Source organism: Polypterus senegalus, chromosome 8, assembly GCF_016835505.1.
Source record: "Polypterus senegalus isolate Bchr_013 chromosome 8, ASM1683550v1, whole genome shotgun sequence".
In the NCBI taxonomy this organism is placed as follows: domain Eukaryota; kingdom Metazoa; phylum Chordata; class Cladistia; order Polypteriformes; family Polypteridae; genus Polypterus; species Polypterus senegalus.
The window spans coordinates 63640694-63663772 of NC_053161.1; the positions used below are offsets into that span (position 1 = coordinate 63640694).

Below are 23079 nucleotides of genomic sequence, written 5' to 3' on the forward strand. Positions count from 1 at the left end.
TTACACTGTCATGAAAAAAGGACAAAGCTACTAATGTTTGAAACAACTACATTTGTTATAAGGGGAGTATTTTGATGATAATGACAGCAATCAAGATACTGATAATCAATTGGATGAGGTGGAGCCTGTAGGTTCTGGTATCAGTGTGGACAGTTGCCTCAAAGGCGTTTTTTCATCATAAGGCATCTGACTTGTCATGACTGTCAGGACAGCACTACATAGGCATTCTGCCACCCGCTGAGTGCAAATGGTCACCAACCACCAAAAGTGCTGTGTGCAGGAAGTGTGGACAGTGCAAAAAAACATGTTTTATTTGTGGCACATGCTCTTCTACACCTGCTCTCTGCATGACCTCATGCTTCTAGGGCTCTCACTCGAATGCAGGCTTTTAGCCATCCTGGTGCAAATTTAGCAATTAACAGCTGCTTTAAAGTTTTCATTGGATTTCTTAACATTTTCAGGGTTATTGTTGATAATAAATCTGTTACTTTCTAATATATCTCTTTACATTTTTACATGCTTTGATAGAGTTCATTATTTATCACATGTACATAGGCCTGCACTGCAGCATTGTGGTAATTAATGGATTAATGCTCCAGCAGTCAAAATGTTAAGCTTTATCTCACCTATACTTTCAAACAATTATTTAATAGGGCAGGTATTCTTCTTAGCAGCAGCCATGCTTAACCAGTTTTTATGAGACGAGGAGAAAGGAGACCCATTTAATCCTATGTCCTTTTTTGTATATATGCAATAAAAAATACCCTAAATCTACTTCTTCTTCATAAGGCATCTGACTTGTCACGACTGTCAGGACAGCTGTACATGGGCATACTGCTGCACACTAAGGGCAAACAGTCAACTGCTACCAAATGTGTTATGTGCAAAATGCATGGACAAAGCAAAGAAGTGTGTTACATTTGTGGCAAGTGCTTCTAAGCCTGCACTCTACATGGCTTCTAGGACTCACATTCAAATAGAGTGTTTTAGTTAGGTTGCTTGTGAAATTAAAGTAATTACTATTTCTTTACATTTTGGTAGAGTTACTGTTGATAATAAATCTGTTGCTTTCTAATACATTTCTTTAACTTTTTCACAAATTTTGATAGAGTTCATTATTTATGCATATATTTGTGCATATACTTGAGTACTTAACCATAACAATATACTTGTAGAAAGAACACCATACACTCCAGTTTATATACTGGAATGCTTTTCCCAAACATATTCCCTTTGTTCAGTTTCCTAGTTGACAATTCACAGTAAAATTTAGAATTCTACATCTGGCAGTTTTTCAACAAAAATCAACTTACTTATTACTCAAATACAACTTTCTGTCATTGTTCTACATTAGAAGCACTAGCAGAGTAAGTGACTCATTCAGGGTCATGTAAAGAAGAAGCATCACAGATTGATCCAGCAACCTTGTAGTCTGCAGACAAGACCCCAGTGAATTCTTCTGTTAATGCCAAGTGATCTTTAGCAACTATCTAATTAATGAATCCTCTAAAAATTGGCTTTTAAAACTGTCTTCTTCTTTATCTTACATATCTTTTGAACAAGATTCATGTTTTCAATTCATTAACTTCTTTCCATGATATGTTGCGCACATTACAAATGATAAAATGTTGCATCGTGCTGAAATAAAATGTAACATTTTACTTCATTATATATTGTTATTATCTTTTTAATTCGCAGATTGAAGGGGGGAAATATAAAAACCCCATGTCAATATGTGATATGTATCACATCTGAAATGGCTTTCAGAAGTTCCTAGTTTAATAGGAAACTCAATTTAAACCAGTGGTATGTTTTCAAAATTTCCCAAGTGATTTTTTTGAAGTAAATGCACTCAAGTATGTAAAATTAAAAGTGCATTTTCTAGTCATGTACTGACTCTCATTAACTTTCTCTGCCATTTCCCTCTTATTCCTAAACATATTTTCTTTAGATCAAAGCCTTCACCTAGTTTGTAAAAGGCCTTGCTGTTTTCAATGTGAAGGTTAACAGTCTCTTAAAATGTAAAGCTGCTCACCTATCCAGTTTGTAGACTCACATATCCAATTTAATTTAGAGCTTTTTGCAAAGAAAAAAAATACTAAGCAGACCTCTGCCCTACATGGATACTAAACGAATTTGTTTAACCAATATGTTCAACTGTGCTCAAGACAAAATGACTCCGACATATTGCAAAGAAAAAACTTTGAACATTAAGCAGGTGCTTTAAAGCATTTTACTAGGAGATGATCCTTACTACTAGAGAAGAGCTGAGGGCAGCTAGTGCTGGAATTTAGTGCAACATGTCACTGAACTAAAGTCAAATAGACAGCGAGCTGCTAATGGGTCCAAACATTGTAGGAAATTCTAAAGATGAATGTAACTGATCATAACCAGAATATGACATGCAACAAAAGTAAGACAAAAAAATGTAATAAACCATAAGCAGAAATGCAACCACTGAAATTAATTATCACTTAATAACTACAGTACATATTGTCCATCAGGTTACCAAAAGCTGAAAGAAACTAAATGGCTAAAACTTCCAACAATTACAACAGTAACAATATTAAGTTATATACATCATATTTTCCTTTTTATACTTAATATAAGTTATTTATAATGTACTATAATTAATTCATTCTTTCATTTTACAAATGTCCATATATAATTACAGGGTCGTGGGGTGTGAGAGCCAACCCTGGCAGAGAACCAGTCCTTGTTTGAGAGCCATTTCAACACACAGCACACATCTTCACATACGCACGATCATTCCTATAGGGTTAGTGTGCATTACCAACCATTCAACCATTTGGAAACACAAAAATGATTTGGTAAAACTGTGAGAAAACTGTCCTTGTCTTTATGCCATTATGAACTTCATTCTAATGTAACATGATATTCTTTGACCTACCTAATCCTATTAAGGATCGAAGTGGAGTGTATCCCAGTAATACAGGCAGGAAAAAGCATGGGACAGGACAGTGGTTAATCTCAGGGCCCCCTCTCATAAACAATGTGCCAATTAACCAAATATGCACATCTTGGGGAATGTAGAAAGAAAAGTAGATGGTATTATATTCAGACACATCTGGGTGTGAGATTTAAAACCAGGAACCTGAATCTGCAAGGCAGCAGCAGCAGCATTCACCATTTTTTGACCCTCTAAAATTGCATCATATATAACGAAATTATAGTCTTGAATTTAAAACATGGTCTGCCTAGTTGATATTATATTTTCAGTGCTTTCAGCCATCCATCTATTTAATTAAATGCTGGCATGTCATTTTCCAGAAACATGGGGTGCAAAGCACAAACTAAGTCCAGACAGGGTAACTATATTGTCACGCTTGGGTCACAAAGTTCCACAGATACACTCTGGAGATTCTAGAGACAAAAAACTTAATTTGAATTCAATTAAAAGAATAGAAAATCTTCCTCTTCATAGGGGTGTGCCTCAGGATCCCCAACAGGAGCAGAGGATTTCTGGGGGGGAAGAGAGACAACGCAGTGAGACAAAAGGACAGCTGCAGTACACGTTTTTAAATGTTTGAAGTGCTGAGCAAGATGCAGATCATGTGGCAAGGCAGAAGCAGCAAGCCGGCAGCTGATCGAGCAAAGAGGAGGTTAAAACCTGTATTTGTTTCCCATTGAATCACCGTTTAAGAGGTGGTTTTGGAGGAGCGACTGTGACTCCTTGGGGGTGTGTTCAGCCTGTTTACAATATCTCCAAGCAAACTCACTCACACCCACAAAGCCATACCTACTTGTGCTGGGCTGATGTAGACTTGTCTGTTAATGTAACCTGCACGTAACTGTATATTAGATGTGTGAAAAAGCCAGAAGCACATGTAGACATGGAGAGAATGTGACTGTTCTGGAATGAGAAACCGATCTTTTAGCTATGTGAGGAAGAAGTGCTAATCACTATGTCACCTTGAAATGCATTATAAAGTTTGTGCTTAAATTCAATCTGAACATGATGTGCTTAAAACACTAGATCTGGTTTGCTTTGTATTTTCATTGCTTTGAGTCAACATATTTAAATTTTCTGTTTAAAGAACTGTCATTAAACCCTGCATCTTTGTAAGTTACACCACTCAGTATCAAAAGCAAAATGGCATGGTTATTAAGGATACCCATTTCAAACATTTAATTCAGAAACAACAGACTAATATAAGTCAGTAGCAAGTAATAGAAAAATATGTATAATGAGAACGGAATTAGGATTTTATCTGTTAGAGTATTTGGGAGGCATATTGGCTTATTCATATAAAAACCTAAAAATGTTACAATATGCATGATATATATTAGTATGCACTTGTAACATATATATACGATGCTTGGTATTAATAATAAAAAGCTGTTTTCTGTGCATACATAATACATTTTATATTGATTTATGGGAAAGGGAAAGAAGTAGTTGCCTTCAGTAATGGATAGATGGATTGTATATTTAAATTTATTATTGACCTTGCAGTAAAAGAAATTCACAACAAAGATCTTAAATTTTCAGCTTAATACAGGTAAAAAAAAGTTGTTTCTGGTGATTGCTTATAAAACAGAATACAGTTCAGTCAGCAAATTACAAAACCTATCCATCCATCCATTTTCCACTGTTTATTTTACTGGATTGCAAGCGCATAGAAAGCAAACAAGCAATCAAGGCACAGGGCAAAATAAGCCTGGGACAAGATGGAAGTTCAATACAGGACACACTAATGTAATGGGATAAATATGTTAGTATTGTATACGGCACTCTGGAAAAAAGCTAAAGTACTGTATCTGGGGATAACTCAGTTGCAACATGGAAAAGTTCCACATGGAGAGGAATCAGTCTGTCGATTTAAACAGTATCCCTGAAGCTTTCAGCTGTAGCACTAATCATGGGGTTACCCATCTAGCATTTTTACTTGTTTTTTAGGTCAAGCAGATCTTTTTAAAAATACAGTACCTTTTGTCCTCTGCCAGTGCAACGGAGAAGCTATCAGCAAGGCCTTATCAGATGACTGTGGTCTAAGATTGAAATCTGAGTCTATCTTATATGTTTTCATGTTCTTCAAGAACTACTATTTCCACCCACAGTCCAAAAACAAGCTGTGAATCTAATGGACTGGAGGCACACTCAGGACGGAGAAAATTGTGGTTTCTTAATGTGTCAGAAACCAAGATCACTCCAATGTCACACTATTATCTAATAAATATTATTTAATGTCAACTATACTTAGAATACTTAGAAACACTACATATTTAGGCACAGTTCATAAAATGTATTACTTCTTAAATATTTTAGTACGCTGTCAATCAAGTTTACACTGGAAAATTTTTAAAACATTAGTTTGGGACCTCCAGGAAATCCAACCATTATTTGTTGCATCATCATATATTATTATTTTAACCTGAGAAGGAGTACGAGCTACCCATAATAATTTCTGCAATGCAGACTCTCACACAATAGGTCTTTTTCCATAGTCAGAGAAAGGAATGACTGAAGACTCTTTTTTGACCGCTATTAACAATCAGAAAGGTGCCATCTTCATTCCCCAGAGGCAGGAAGTATTTTCATGTGTTCCTGGGCTGGAAATGAGGCAGATGGATCATGACAAGCCATCATGCAGAAGGAAAATTGAAAAAATACAAGCAAACTCTGCCTTTCTCTTCAACCTTTAAGTTTTTTTTTTGATATTTACTGTCATATAATAAAAAAAACTGTAAACTTTTAAAACTTTGTTAACACTTTAGGTACTGCAAAAATGCATCTATTATTTATTTACTCTTATGTAACATGACCTTAGCAAAGGCTTCTTTTGGCCTTCATAACACTTATAAAACATCAGCAGATACGCGATTTATTTCTGTGCAGTGTGGCATGTTGACACGATAGGTAAATGACTTGTTAATATAAAGGCTTCACAGGTATTAGACTAAAAATGTAATATCAAGAGAACTGCGTCTCAGTTTAGGCACCTCAGACCACTCCAAAAAAATGTTTTGTTATAGGTTACCTTGCGGAGATGAATAAACACTTTACTGTTGCTTTGTAAGTGTTAAGAAGCCCCAAAGAAGTGCTTGTTAAAGTCTCATTACATAAGAGTAAATGAGTAATAGATGCATTTTTACAATTCCGAAACTAAAGTTACTAAAATTTGTTATTATTTGTTCATACTAAACACTGGGCTGTTTAGTGTAAGTGTAAGTTCTGGGATCCGTAGACAAACATTTCTGAAAATGCCTATGGCATTACCCAAGGTGTGGTAGGCTAACTATCCATTCATTTTTTTAGCAAAGTCTTGCTAGATACAGGGACCTAACCCTGAAGTTTTAGGCATAAGGCAGAAGTTCATCCTGGAATGGTCACTAATTGACCAGAGTATACATACATTGAGTCAAACTTGTAATGGGTAAGTTTAGAGGCCATGGGTATCTTTGGGAAGTAGAAAGTAACCAGAAAATGTGTTTGTTCACTTGCACATTTGAGATGTCCCACACAGAATATCCTCTTAGTTTGTTTTCAAAGTCACTTAAATCAAATTATACTTTTTATAAAGAATACTGTACTTTGCAATGGTCATTTTACTGTTGAAGTGTACACTCAGGCTCAGAAAGAGAAGTGATGCAATAGAAAGTTGCCTCAAAGCTAAGACAGCCATATCTGCAACTAAGCAATGGAGATCTTCTTTAGCTATGTAACAACACTGTGATTTCAGTAATCTGTGTATGCATATCACTTCTGCCAACTCTGAGAGAGAGAGAGAGAGAGAGAGGGAGAGAGTGAGGGAGACAGAAATAGGGAGCATCAACCTAAGTGATTCCTGGCAGGTGACAAGCATTAATCCAGTAACACTCACAAAGATAGTGAATGTAACAGTCAGGTTACAGAGAAAGAAAGAGAGTTGCTGTGCAGAAAAAGCCATGTCATAATCTAAGTAACCAGGGCTAACACGGGCTCATGGAGATCTTCTTTAGCTCAGTGTTAAGTCAAGTGTGGGGGAGTGTCAGCCTTAGTGATTTCTCAATTATCATAAACATTATTCCCATCTTCTTTGAAATCTTTTGTTTGAAGTTTTTTGAATAGTTTTGTTTTTTTTTACATTGTGTAGAATTTATTGTAATTATTTTAATCACCTTATATTATTACATTATTTATATTACTATAATAATTATATTTTATATTTTGATTATATTATTATAGTGTAGTTATATTATAGTGTACTGTAGTGTTTGTATTGTATTGACCCCCTTCTTTTGATACCCACTGCACGCCCAACCTACCTGGAAAGGGGTCTCTCTTTGAACTGCCTTCCCCGAGGTTTCTTCCATTTTTCCTACAAGGCTTTTTGGGAGTTTTTCTTGTCTTCTCAGAGAGTCAAGGCTGGGGGCTGTCAAAGGCAGGGCCTGTTAAAGCCCATTGCGGCACTTCCTGTGTGATTTTGGGCTATACAAAAAGAAACTGTATTGTATTGTATTGTATTTTGCACAACTTATTTATTTTCTCTTAATCTGGGAACATTCCTCATTTCATTTGATTAGTTAATGAGCTGGACTACTTGGTCTCCTCTTGCTGGTGTGACTGTAAATAGCGCTATACCAGTGCTTAACCCAACACAGACAGGCACAGGAGGCACACTACTAAAACAAAGTGCTTTTATTTTTCTTTACTCATGGAGAACATCTTCCCCATTCCTACGAGTCCACAACACACAGTCCAAAGCACAATACTGCTCAATGCTATACTCTCTATCTTCACCACTCCTCTCTGGCAAGCTTAGTCCCTCTCCTCCCAACTCTGGCTCCCGTAGTGGTGGCTGCTGGCTCCTTTTATAGCCCACCCAGAAGTACTCCAGGTGTTTGATGACTTATTTCCGGCTGCAGTTCCGGGTGTGGCTGAAGAACCGCCCACACAGGTTCGGGAACAACTGCAGCACCTTCTGGCTGTACCCCTGGATCCCAACAGGGCTGTAGAGAACTCCATCTCCCATGGAGCCCTGCGGGAGTCCGAGGCACCACTGCCACCTAGTGTCCCGGGGGAGGTACTGTTCTGACCAGGTTTGCTCCCCCGGTCCATACAATGAAGAGATGTCCCAGCCAGAAAAGGACCCTGGTTGTCTGGTTAAATATCATATGCTCTGTTATAACTATTCTAAGCCCTTAATTAATTGAGGATTTTAAGAACTTCCAATAGGAGATGCAACAACTTTTTGAGTTTTATCTGTATTACTGATATTATCTCAAAGTATAAATTACTGTAATTTATTAATTATACATAGTCTTTTTCCATTGTCTGCCATGTGATCAAAAGTATTAAAACACAAAATTATGACCTTGAATAGCTAGGTTGTATTTTAAAGAATCACATTTTATATCTAGTATGGAGTATGTGTGTTTCCCAAATGAAAGGTAAAAAAACTAAAATTGCGTGAAAGGTAGCGTATTAAAGAAAGGCTAACTGATAGTATGTCCTTTCAGTTCATTTTATGTGCAACTCCTAATTACAGTAGTTGACAAAATAGCAATTCTGACTAGAGGGGAGTTACAAATACATGCCAAGTGACTGTCAGAGAAAAAAATAAAATGATCAAAATATTCAAGGACAAACCATTAAGCTTGTTGATTTTTACACAATACACACAATGCTCACAAAGGCAATGGTACTTTAAAATGAAAGTGCAAAGCAATTTAATCTGACCTTAATAAAAAAAAAATCACCCAGAATTTCCTTTGATTGATATCTTTCATTTTTTTAGTCTCTGTGTGACATCTTGTTGATATGCACCAGTTTAAATTGCTCATACATGCAGAAAATATGTCCTTGAAAACTTTCTAAAAGCCTACTGTTTCAGTTTTATCAGCTAATGACATATTTTTGTTCTTCTGGTTTGTTTTTTAAAATTAGAATGTAATTAAAAGTACTGAGAAAAAATGTAGAATTATGATTTATGAAAATTTAGGACCCATATTTGAGAAAAAAAAATTAAGAGAAAACATTTTAATTTACACTTTTATCTCACTTATTTTACACTCTCATTTGGAAGTGCATTTTTATAGTAAGGCTTTGTTTTTGAGAGTAAGTTCATACCTTGTAGTGCCAGAATCATAATGGACTCTCCATAATGCTGAACTGTATTAAATGGTTTTGAAAACAGGTGAACTAATTGTCACCTCTTCTTTTGTGGGAGGGGGGTTGGTGACTTAAGGTGGACCATCATCCTTTGCCACAGACAAGGAAATGTTCTACTTGATTCACTGCTGCTTTTCACCAGTAAAGAAAAAATATGCTGTGGTAACTGGGGTGTCTGAGCATGTATGCTAATGTATATTACTGTTCAAGAAAACTGAAGGTTTTTGCTGCTTCAATTAGGTACTGTCTTGATGCTTTTTCTGTCCCAAATGTATTGTCATGATTCCAGTGCACTACAGAAAGCAATTATTACAGTAAGTAAGTTATATATATATTACAGTACAAACCCAGCATCTGTGGATTTGGTTTCTGCAGTTTCAGTTATTCACGGTTTATCGTGACCTGAAAATAATAAATGTAAAAGTCAGACATCATATCTGCTGCTCTGACACATCAAGTACAGTATAAACCAGTCTTTCTCCTCTAATGTTCCCACTGTTGGCATTCATTAGCACGTTAATGCAATGTTGTTGTGAAAAAACATTTAATTTTGCTTAATATTGGCCCCAAAGTGCCAAAGTACATGTAGTGAAGCTAGCTCTTCTTCAATGCTGAGAAATGCTTCATCCCAATGAAAACAATGAAAAATGTAGAAGCTGGGGAGTATCCAAAATAGGATATTTTTTTAAGAAATAAATGTAAAAATGTAATGCAAAAACATTTTTAAATTGTGTGTATACAAGATATTATTCATTGTTCCATCATCCCCTGAGGGTTAAGCTAAAATGTCGGAATTCTGTTCATTTCATAGAGAGAGCACAAGTATAACAAAGTTCACTATATTTTACCATTATTCACTGTTGGGAAAGTCATGCATAATTTTTCAATTAAACTTTATTCTAAGTATTGTGTAAATTAAAAATAATGATATAAATGATTCAGCACTATCCACGGTTTGAGGTATCCATAATCAGTCTTGGAGTGTATCACCCCCCCGGTATGGGGGGGTCATACTGTATATAGAATCCACACAGCACTTTCCATTGTTCACCACATATTTTCTTTTATACAGTTGATGGATGCAAACATTTAAGTATAGCTCTCAACTTATCTACGAAGAGTGTTTCATGTTTGAGTGCTAGTGACCTAAAAATTGGTTGGAGGTTTAAACAGGTAATATCCCAGATAATATGTCTGAAATGAGCTATAGTATTACCACAGCCCCTGTTACCCCCTGCTAGAAATTGAGTTAGATCACAACCTCAAACTTAAAAATGGAAATTTAAAAAGCCATACAACAACTAACTTTACTTTCCAGTTTATCAGACATTAACCTAAAAACTAAAAAGGAGAGTTAAAAGACAAAACCATTGGGTAAATGAAAATATTAAGGTTATCAGTATAGCACAAAATTGTAAGTAACAGCAATTTGAGCAGCAATACTCTTGTGAATTTTGTAAAGCACTATATCTGGGATCACCAGTTAAGAGCTTATGGGCTAAATCCAAGCTGCATGCACGTTTTCTTTGGCTCCAAGTTGTCACCTAAGCATATTTCTTTCAGTCATATTAAAATTAAACAGAATCTGTAAATGTCAGGCCTGCATAAAATCAGGCGTATGCAGAGGGTTTGAAATGGACAGGTTCTGAATTCATATTAACAAGGTATGCAAGGCTTAAGAGACAATTCATTAAAAAAAAAATCGAACTGTTGCTTTGATTTCAGAACCTTCACCGTTACAATTCAGAATGAGATTATTAAATAATCACACCACATTTGAGCTCCCATTTAAAATGAAACCATATAAACAGCTTAAAGGTGGCAATTAGAGCCAAAATACACATCTGCTGTTCCTCTACATTACATACCATCAAAGTATCATACACTTAGTGCGGTATGTGTGTGTTGTCTGTCGATTCATGAATGGCTATGCTTATATAATCAGCCTGACTAACACCATCTATGACCTGACTTTAGATATCTTCTGAAAAGACATGAACATGATATAAGGCAGTTGTAGCTGGCAGAGGTACCTATTTTGCAGATAATATATTTCACAGATAATATACAGTATTTTCACAGATAATATTCAATAACACTATTCTCCAATTTTTGACTAGCAAGTTTCCCTTTAAATGCTTAGAACACACTCTACATCAGTTAATTCAAATCAGTTTATTTTTTTACTCTGGGTGTTAAGAGTGCTATAATAAGCTCACAGGTAAAAGGCAATTACATAATTTACAAATTACATAATGCAATACAGTAAGACAAAGCAGTTCCAAAGTAATTAATGCACATAGAACTTAAAACAGTTCTAAAATATTTTCATTGATCTACAGCCAGTTGACAGGAGAGGAGAGGAAACAAAAATCTCCAGTCAGTATAACTCTGGAGAAAATAAAGTCTGGGATGCGCATTGTCTGTTATAACAGACAAAGTCAAAAGACAAAGACAAATGGAGTCATAGTCCTGGAGACCTGAGCCAACTGGCCATCCACTCTATCTTGGGCATTCTATAGTAAAGTCTGTGATGGGCTGTCTAATATGACAACATAATCTTTATATCTGTTGATTCCAAGACTCCCAATATATATGGTGTCTTTCCAAAAGCAAAAACTCAGCTTGAAAGTACATCAGTGGCACCAAGTGCCACAACAGAGAGCAGAGAAGAGAGATAGCATAGTGGAAGTTACAATATGGTTTTTAATTATGTTATTACTTATATTTTAGTATAAATGTCTAACAAATAGAGATGCAATAGGCACAGCAAATCAACAAATCTAATCAAGTTATATGACAGTAAAGCAGTGAGTTGTCCACCTGGACTTAAAAGCTGAGACATCACTAATATAAGCGGGCAGATCATTCCACAGTTTTTAGGGCTCTGTAGCTAAATATTCTGCCTCTCACTATTATTCTGTTAATCCATGAAGTGTTTAATAGACCGGATCTTGAGATCTTAATGCATGCCCTGGCTTGTAAGTAATAATAAGTTCACTTAGGTAAGCGGGGCCTTGGCCATTTAAGGCATTATATCTAAGTATGAGGATTTGGAAATCAGTTCTAAGCTTTGCTCCTTGCCTGCATGATGACTTAAGAGATGGAGTTTTGTGGTGAAACATACTAATTCTTGTACTGATTCTTGCAGCAGCATTTTGAATTAACTGAAAGCTGCATATAGAACAATATTAGCAGCCTATAAATAGTGTATTGCAGTAGTCAATCCTACCAGAAATAAATGCACAAATTAACTTCACAGTATCTTCCATATTCAGAAACCATCTTCATTTTCTTAAATTGCTAAGACTGGAAAAGACAGGTTTAAGATGGTTTTGTAATGTGTTTTAAAAAGACATAGATGCATGAAAGATAATACCTACATTGTGTGCTGATTCAGTAAAACTAATATTTAGGCCAATAACATTAAAAGATGACATAAAACTGTTTCAGTCTACATCAAGGAAACAACATTTCTGTTTTTTTCTGTTTTCTAAGTCAAGTCATTGTCATCCATTCTCTATTTTAACTCACGGTAACCTTCATCAATAATTCTTTTCAACAAGGAAAATTTTATTATGTGTAACAGAAACATGTAAATACTAAACCGTCAACATATATACAGTTGTAAAGGTATGTCTAGTGTTGACTGCTGTACAGATGCATATTTAGCATTTGTCCTTTTGGTGATATATTTTGAAACAGTCACCAATGCACAGCCTGTCGTTACTATCAGGACAGCAGAAGCATATTTTTTTCTGCACTTTTCTTTATAATACGTTTTCTATTGCTTACACAGAGAGGTAGAATATCAGTGCCTGACCTGCACATTTGACATGCTCCTTGTGTTATTGTAGGCTACCACAGCACAAGGATTAGTGACTTCCGCATTTCTCCAGACAGTAACATTGGCAGTTACTGCATCAAGAACAGTGCTTAAGAGGCTATCATCTTTCAGGGCGTTCTACTTGATTGTAACCATTTTGCCTTTTTTGACTTGAAGCTACTTGCACCCCAGTCAAGTTTTGCAGCACCAAATTTATCAGTGTTGTCATGGTGGTTCAGTCATACAGTGCTGTATACATCAGTTTCACTAATCATGTCCATGTTAAATGACCAATTTACATTGTCATCACTATTGCTTGAGTCAACTAATGGTTCAGTGTCATTTTGTTCTAAAACTGACTTTACAGCTTCTTGTTTACACACCATTATATTTGGGCTGAAGACTCCACCCCACTCATGAATATTGATGAGTTACCATAGAGTGGCAAAACTAGAAATATTCATGATTTTTTGCAGCATAATGTTATTTCATCCAGTAGATGGCAGCAGAACATTTTCCCGAGAGCTATTCAGGCCTTACACTGCAAAGATCATTTAAAGTCACCCAGTCTAAAAGAAAGGTTTAGGCAATTATTGCAGCACATAAATGAAAATGAATGCTAAGCTTTCTAGTTTTGAATGGAATCAAGTAAAGTAAAAACAATAAAGATCTGAATACTGAACTCTACCAGGACCCATGCAGCTTACAGCAAAGCATTTGTTCATTCTCAGTGTTTTAGTAAACAGGTATTATCCTGCTGTGATTATAGTTCATTTTCAAGTTCTTGATTTTTCTGTGCCAGGCCTCTGACTGTGGTGGATAGGATTAATTGAATGTGCCATGCTTCTGAAGATAGTGTCACCTCAAATTGTGCTTTTTTATGAGAGCGACTATTTCTTTGCAGACAAGTCTTCTAAGCATATCCAATTGATGAGATTTTAAAGACATACATTTCTATCCATCCATCACTGAAATGACAATTCTTGGTATGAATTTTCCTCTTAAGACATTTTGACAAATACATTTTTCTAGATAAGTCATTTTCATAGATAACTTGCAATGTAAATTTTGAATGTAACTTCCTATATAATCAGTAAATGTAATCAGTAAAAGATATGAGGTTAGGAGCAACCACTGAGGGTTTTCTTGAGAAAAAAATATGCATGTAAATGGTTGGGCTTGATCATATGGGATGATAATAAAACCAGAATTAATTCAATTTATCAGATGCTTGATAACTCTTTATCTTGTGCAGATATAAATTTGGCAGGTTTAGATGACCTAACGTGGGACTGTGATAAGTATATGAATGAGTAAGTGATTATATGTGAGTGAGTGAGAGTGTGTGTGTCCAGGAGTGAATGAGGGAAAGTGTCTGTCTGTTGAACAGTGTGACATATAGGTGTGGTTGGGGGGTTTGGGGGGGTGGGCAAATTGGGGACTTGTGCTGCAGAGTGTATACCTTGACAGAATCTGACCCCAGGAATGTAGTGGGTCAGGGGGCACGTGTCAAATATAATTGTTTTAATTATGCAAGAACCCAATTGTAAAACTGCCTTTTGTAATTTTCTACATAAAAGTAAAATCAAGCAATTTATAAAATAAAGCAAAGTAAAATAGTATTCTTAGGCCCATTAAATTAATTCAAGGCAAAGTCATGGCAGGATCGTAAGCTGTCCTGGTAGCACATCATGTTCAATACAAAATATTTTCGTTTTCTGTAAATAAGACCCTTACTGTATATTATATTGCATTCACATGGTACTATTATCATGTTATTTCTCCTTATTTTCAGAGGCACCACCTGTTAATGTAAACTACCATTCAAATATGATCATTTCTTGTCCAGTTAATATTGAAGAGTGTAATACAAGAATAACACAATACAGTGACAAAAACAAAACGTTTTGTGGTCCTTTTCAGATATTTTCCAGCTACACTACTCCAATTTATAGTACTGTAGGGAAGAATTATTAATCAAACTACACTATTTTAAATAGGCTACAATTAGTTGCAGCTATTTACTACTGAGGTTAAGCAATGAAGAACTTACTTTATAGTCTTTTCTGTTTAGGCAGACTTGGCTTGCAATTGGTACTTCCAATTACTCGAATCATTTTCACTTAGAAAAGCAGATTACATCTTTTACTGGCTTTGTGGGATAAATGGATTGTGAAGAAAATGAAATAATGAATGAACATCTGGAGACTCAGATTTTTTCAAGCAAAATATTGCATTTTTGTTAATACAAATTAAATTAAAATGGTGAAAATGACTTGTAAAACAACCACAAAAGGAATTGCCAATCAAGTATTACACATTTAAATAACTGAAATATTGGGTATACAGAAACTGATACTTATTAAAACCAAGAAAGAAAAACCTGTTTAGATAGGAAACAATGCAGGGTATGGGAAAAAAGCTGATTCTTCGGCAAACTGAACAGGAAAGGCAGGACCCTCTTTGTATAACAGTGGTGCTTCAGATATTGAGTTTTATTCTAAAGCTGATCCATGTGTAAAAATTGGTCCCACATGACATCTCATTAATCTGATATAAATAAAAAAATATCAAAATTATATTAAAAACAATAATCAAAACATGAATGATGAGTATACTTGTAAAAAAAATTACCCCACTGGAGTTGGCTTTTAAAAAGTTAACCCTTTCAATAAGGCAAGATAAGATACTTGTTCATCTTAATTATGCAATTCCCCAAACTTCTACTATCAACCTGTTACTCATGCTGCACTACATTTCTTCCATTTGAATCTTTCCTAAAAATGACCTACCGACTAATAACGTAGTAAATAACAGAAAGACAGAAGCTAATAAAATAAATTAATTAATCCAAGGCTGACCAAATTTTAAATCTGTGATTTTAAGCACGTTACACAAAAGAAATAAGATACTGTCAAACTCAAAACACCAAATTTCAGTAAATCAGTAGACATTAGGAAGATCACTTAATTTGAAAATGGAAAAATGTCTTTCCAAGTCATTTCCTCATTAACCACACTGGCAAGTAGAGATATTCTATGACTACCAGTGTCTTTTTCTCTTACTTTCTAGAATATACTGGGCCTGCATAGTGAGGCTATGTTTATCCTTGGACACACTTGTTAGCTGGGCAACAAATTTGAAATGACTGAAATGTCTTCAGACAAGGCTACGCTGGCCATTGAGACTACTATGACAAAATCCAGTGAGCTGCTCTCTGTGGCCAATGCTGTCACAAACAGAAAAAACGAGAAAGAGAGAGAGAGAGAGAAATAAGGAGAAGATATGATTGGTGTACTCTGTATCCTCGGTACTCCTATTAAATCACATGACTACATCTTTGGGTGTCCCCAACCACCAAACACATAACAAGAGCAAAGATGAGGGAAGAGCAACACAAAGATGACAGGAAAGAGGGAGTTTTTTTTATTTTAAATATAAAATGAAGATGAAGAAAACTGAGGGAAAAACAACTTTAATCACTCCAACAAGAGTTAGAAATAGGTGAGGAACATAGGAGCAATGGACTGTAATGGGGCAAAAGTGTTTACAGGAGAGGCCAGCAGGGGGCACTTTGTGTGTGGATCTCAATGCCCCAGTGCAGTTATGGGAACACTATGCTATAAAAATGGTGCCCTCCTTCAGATTAACATCAAGGTCCTGACTCTCTGTGGTCATAAAAGATACCTGGGCATCCATCATAAAGAGCAGGATTTATCCTGAAGTCCAGGCTAAATTCCCCTCCATGGCCTTGTCATTCTGGCTCCCAAATCATTCCCTGTCTCTAATTGACCCTCTCTCTCATCCCTTCACCACCTAACAGGTAACGTGTGGTGAGCGTCTTGGAGCAAAATGGCTTCTGTTGCATCATCCAGGTGGATGCAGCGCCTCACTACTCTGTATGTAAAAGAGCTTTGAGTAGTAAAAAAAATGCTATACAAAGGTAAATAATGAATTATTATTATTGATATTATTTATTATACAATGCATTTCCTATAACACTTAACAAAATCAAAGTTTTAAATGATTTATTAAGCACCAGCCGCAAGGGTAAAAGGCTGAAGTTAGGAACACGTTGCTAACATCTGGCGTTATATAAGATAATGTCATAGTTATAAGAATACTCTTTGATTTTATTTCCTCCGGCTTGATGCACCTAAAGATCTAAACTGTGCATGCATCATTTTAAAAGAACACTAACATTCAAGAATGTATGGAGCAGTGTTACCAAGCAGTAAACAGTAATTTAGTTAGGTTGTAAACCTCACTTTGTCTGTGCATTAGAACCTAGCACATCCTTTATTTCTGTCAAGGTTCAGTCAAGTGCAGGATCTGCAGAGTATCACAGCAGTATTGGTGAGAGGTAGGATGACAAAGCAGGTGCAGAAGTATCAAAAGATATTCTGGAGGTCATGTCAGTAAGTATACTTAAACACCTTACTTATACATCACTAAGGAATGTTATTTATACCTGCGCCAATTTTAGTGGGCCAGTCTAGACAAACGTCCAAGACAGATGCTTGATCCTGGTCACAAAAAGATGCTACCTATATCATAATACCTTTAAAATATTTTTGAGCTGATTTTTACAGCTGTTTAATTTACTGTTTTTGAAATACTCAGCAATTGATAAAAAAAAAAAGTTAGAGCAGGTTCAGAGTCTGGGAATTTAATGTATTAAATGCAGGAAACTCGAAACTCAAAAATACTATCAAGTTTAAAGTAAAATCTAAATAAAAATAAAAAAACAAAGCTTTGTGTATTTGTTTAGGCAGATGGACTAAGATTAACTCTGCTGCACTTTGACCAAGTGATGACTGTCAAGTGTGGGATGCCCCATCGTCCCTGCTGTGCCTCCCATCTGTGTGAAAAAGCTCCAGGACTGTTTAGAGCTTTTCTGTTACTTAACCTGTGTAAATGTAGTAGAGTAAGTAAAGGACACACATTTCTGGAGCACACTATCAGTATGTTGGACATCCTGTTTTTCTGCCAATCGAACATAAGCTGGGAGCAGCATGGGTTGACACAGGTCAGAGGTGATCATTTTGTTTGCATAATTTAATAAATACTAGGTCTTCAATTAATATCACAGTGTCCAGTCTCATTTAAATCTCAAGTGCAGTATTTTTTAAATGACACTGAAATAACTTTTAATCTAGAATCAATAAAAACAAAGCTGTTTAAAACCGCGATAGAATTAAAAGTATTTTTACTCACAGTATAAAATGAATTAATATGTCTGGGAACTTAGTTTATACATTTACTTTAAAGTGATCAGGAAGTGGAGCTGACAGATGATAGACATGAGTGTGACTGATATTTCTCCGGCACAAGCAAGCAGCCCGTTAAAATTATACAACAGAGCCTTCATTTAACAGTTTTGAAATGGTAGAGAATTACAGCTCTTTATAGGAAGTGAACACAACTGGATTTAAATGTATTATTAATGAGTATGAAGGAATGTGAAAAGGTCAGTATAATTAGCATATATGGGTTTTGTAAATTAGTTTTACCTTCTGAGGCAAATGTGTCTTAAATGCAGTTCAGGTCTCTTTGCTAAGTAATAAGGAACTGTAAATCATTACATGTTCTAATAATATGAGAACTGACAAGACTCTGAAAGTGAGGAATGAATTATTGTGGGAAATATATTTAATTCTTTATGTCAATCCATCAGCTTTCTTGACTCATTTGTACAATGCAGTGTAACAAAAAAGCAAAAGCAATTCCAGGAACATTATTTACAAGCCAGGAACCAAATTTAGGAGGGGGACAGTCATTCACATATCCATTCTCACTCATGCAGGACCCATTTTTATTTCAACCTAACCTGCCTGGTTTGGGATGTGAGAGAAACCCATGGAGAAATCCTTGTGAAGTTCGCTTAGTGATGAGATTTTAGCCTACTTTCTATTGAGCAGTCCAACATTATTGTACTTTAGCCCTGGCATTGAACATACATGCGTGTACACTTAAAGCAAGCCGTCAATGAGCTCCCTGACTTAATGATGTCCTAGTATTGGTTTGGCATATGATTGGTGGTTTGACGGGTACAATAAATAAACCAAAAACCCTATAGAAAAGTGTGTTTGCTATATTACACTGCTCTTTGGACCCATAAGGGATCAGAACTCACACTTGCACTACTATAATTGTTAATGCACTTTAAGTAATTTACATATTCTTAAGATACTCTAAGGAATTTAACAAAATACCTAAAATTAACTGTTGACTAACTTTTCAAAAGCAGAAGTGTAATCATTATACCACCACTAATGTCAAAAACACATTTTGATACATGCTCCACTTTTGATGATATAGTAAATTTATATGATAATACCTAAACATTATCCTTCCAAATTGAATAATAAATGGAGCATTAGCCAGACTTGACTCAATGGTGGGTTATTCTTCCTCTTGAAAGAACTTTTATTTTTGTTTGTGTTGTGACTCTTAATATTTTGCCTCCTTACGCTTATTGTTTACTGTGCATGAATATTGTTTTGCTTGATATTGTTGCTATTTAACTTTATTTTTATGATGTCAGTGACTTTTGTACATCACCTCAGTTACTGCCGTGGCTGTGTTGTTGCTAGTAAGAGCACTGTGTTGCCTCCCTATGATAGTTATTGGTGCTACTCATGGTACTCATGACATCACCATTGCAATGCTATTTAAATCTGCTTTGTCCTAATTCTGGTGTCCAAGATTTTGTATACTAACAAATCAACTCTGTGTGCAGTCAGTTAATTTAAAGTTTTTTTCAGGATTCAGAACTTTGCTTCTTTACTTAGACTTTAATTTTTGGTTAATTATTTGGGCTTTGGTGCTCTTTGTTATCCTAGTTTTGACCTCAGCTTGTTTTTAACTACAGTTTTGGTCCTATTGTGATTGTGTATATTTCTTTCCATTTTTTTTTCTTAATTACTCTAAATTATACTCTACCCAGTGTCACAAGCAGGTGGGGGCCAGACCCAGCCGGGACACCTGGAAGGACCAGGAGGTGGCGTGTACGTCCTGCGGGCCACAAGAGGGCAACCGCCCTGGATCTGGAGAAGTCCACGGGAGAGGAGCAAGGAGGCTCAAGCACATTGGGGCCCGTGGCCACTGTCAGGGGGCGCCCCAAGCCTCAGAAAGCCTGGGAAGCATGTACTTCTGCTACACCCGGGAAGATGGAGGATGATCCTTCCAGGGATGCCCGGAGTGCTTCTGCGTGTAAGGGCAGCACTTCTGCCACACCAGGAAGTGCTGCCAGAAGAACATCGCCAGGCACCTGGAGCACATCCGGGTGGAAATAAAAGGGGCCGCCTCCCTACAATTGGGGAGCTAGAGTCGGGAGTGGGAGCAGGACGAAGCTCCCGTGGAGAGAGAAAAGGCGGTCCAAGGACATTGGAGAAAGAAGCCCGCAGTAGGGGTGATTGGTGCTGGGAGCACAGTGCAGGACTGTGGTATTTGTGTTTGGAGAAAATAAACGTGTGGTCTGGGCATGTCTCACACCAGTTTCAATTTCATTTAATTTTGTATTTAGCTCTAAAATATTTATTTTACAATTTTGTTTTGAATATTACACAGGCTATTTTTTCTTTTTAAAGGCTGCCATAATTTTGAGAGTTGGTTGTCACAATGCTTTTGTCTTCTGGTAGGATTGCATGTCTCAAAAGGTGCATCTCACAATGTCACTAATTGGACACTCTTTAAATTTCTTCAAGTTAGAAACCCTGTCCATGATTATGCATTCTTTTTCAAAGACTTCAGCACACGTTTCTATTTAGAATTCACATTAATGAACTTTCTGGCTAGGTTTTTCCTGACATTGATTTTTGTTTTAAGTATTTGGTTTGATGAATGATCATCTGTCCTTCTGGTTATGACTTTGCCTGTCCTTTTGATTTTTCTTTTTAAACAAATCGTGCATATCCTTAAAGTGGCATTACAGTGCATGAGGGAAAGATAACTTTATATTTAAGGGTTTTTTTTTTTAACTCCTGTTTGCAAGACTGTTAACACTCCTCTTTGTTACAGACTTGGATGACCAACTTGCACAAGAAAAGGCAATATGTTTATTCAGAAACTCTACTATTTACAAGGATTGCAACCAGTAAAAATAAAGACTGGTGCTGTTAATTTCTGTTGCACAGTCCAGCATTGCTCCACTTTGGCCCAGGCATAGAACATACGTGTACACCTAAAGCAATCAATCAATAATTTACCTGACTTAATGGCGTCCTAGTATTGTGACCTGAAGTATGGCATATGATTGGTTGCTTGAAGGGCACAATACACACAACAAAAACCCTATAGAATAGTTTGCTTTCTGTTCATTACACTACTTTCTCCTGGCAAACTCTTAATCATAACTTTAAACTAACTGTTACAGAAATAATGCAACAGGTAAATGTCTTATTTTTCTCACTCTTCCCTTTTCTCTGAATTATGAAAAAAACATATTTACTTGTAGGTTTAAATACTAATTCAATGTTCACATTATCATTTTTCAAAAAGTGGTCACCTCGATTTAGTAATAGTCCTTCTGACAGCCCTAACTTAATGTACATAACGATTGGATTAGTGCAGCAGTGAAACCAACTTCCTTGGTAACAAATGGTAACATTTCAATCTGATCCTAAATACTACTGTAGAGTCCATTCGCAGACATGCCCTTAATAAACAGCACATTATCATTGAAAAGTCCTTAGCATCAGTTCTATGCCCGTTTTGTAATGAGCATGAACAATAGTTCCCCCCCCATCCGTGAGTCTGAACTGCTTTATCTGGAAGGTCAGAATCACTGCTGGAGGCATTATAGTAATAGATATGCTTCTGAAACTGGCAATGGTGTTGAACAGCAGGCTTCTATTCCTAGTTGGCTTTTCAAAGGGCTTTGCTAAAAGAAAATGGAGTTCTTGCTCATGTCAGCCTCTGCATCCATCAGGGAATACTGTCGGCAGTAAATGGTTGCAGATATTCATGGTGAAGAACTTTATCACCTTGACACAATACACTATATGCCCAGACATTTTGAAATAACAAAGGATTCTGGTTCATTTTTTGCTGTACTTGGTAGGTGAGTGGAAGCTCTCTGATGTCTTAATGAGTTTGTAAAAGCTGGGTTATGAGGTTGCCAAAAATCCTGTGACAATTTGTTTTCTCAACAAATAACTGTATTTATGAAGAATAAATCATGTGACTGAAAAAATGCCCTCTTCTTCCATTAGTTTACTGAAAGTAAATGTGGTAGTTATGCCGCACTAACCTGCAGATCACAGTAGAAAGTATTCATTGTGAATGATTTGATGTAGGTCCACATAGCATGCAAGTGTCTGAAATAAGTATAATTGAACCATTTGTAATGTGATTTAGTGGGATGCAGTCCAAATTTAATTGATTTGCAACAGATCCTGGCAATTATGGCATTTTTTAAATCCTTTCCTTTATTGCTGTGAATCTTTAGATTCCTGAAACATGCAAGGGAATTATATGCCTTTTTTGTGACAGTTGTTTTAGTTTTTAAATCTTATGCTGGAAATTTCGCTACCAAGAACATGAACTGATCCAATATTTCAAGAATGTACTATCTGACTGACCCAGACAATGGGAGTGGTCCATGCATCTTTAGGTAAACCATCTCCGGCTTTAAACATCCTCCGTTCAATGGTTTTAGAAGCCCACTGTTAAGCACAATCTGTGACCAGCAGAGACATTATTTTCTAACAGCTGCACTTTTCTAAGGAGGCTCCCAAGTGGGAATATCTCTTGTAGAGTTCTATTGATGCACATCTGCATTTCAGTAATGGTTTCTAGCTTTGAGCTAAATAACAGCACTCTACTTACTTCTTCTAACAAGCAAAAAGATTGGTCTTTTTAGTTAATTAAAATGGAACCGCCAGCTTAAATTGCTATGGTTTGCAGAAAACAAGAATTTGCATGCAAGTAGGTTGTGGAAAAAATTGTCAATGAACAAGATCAGAGAAACAAGCTTGTATCTTGTTAAACAGTTAATCTGTTGCGCAGGAGTAAAATGTGTAGTAGCAAAAGCAATCAGTTTCCTTCACTGTGAAACAGGATGGTCTCAGTGCTATGAATTGAAGCATCTGTGTTAAGTATGAGTGGTCTTTTAAAAGGGGTATGACAGGATAGG

General features: G+C 36.1%; 1 protein-coding gene across 4 annotated transcripts in view; it reads right to left on the minus strand.

Annotated features, from left to right (window-relative positions):
* LOC120533985 (metabotropic glutamate receptor 8) overlaps positions 1-23079 on the minus strand; it is a 1059754-nt gene that overhangs the window by 189503 nt on the left and 847172 nt on the right. The window lies entirely within an intron of this gene.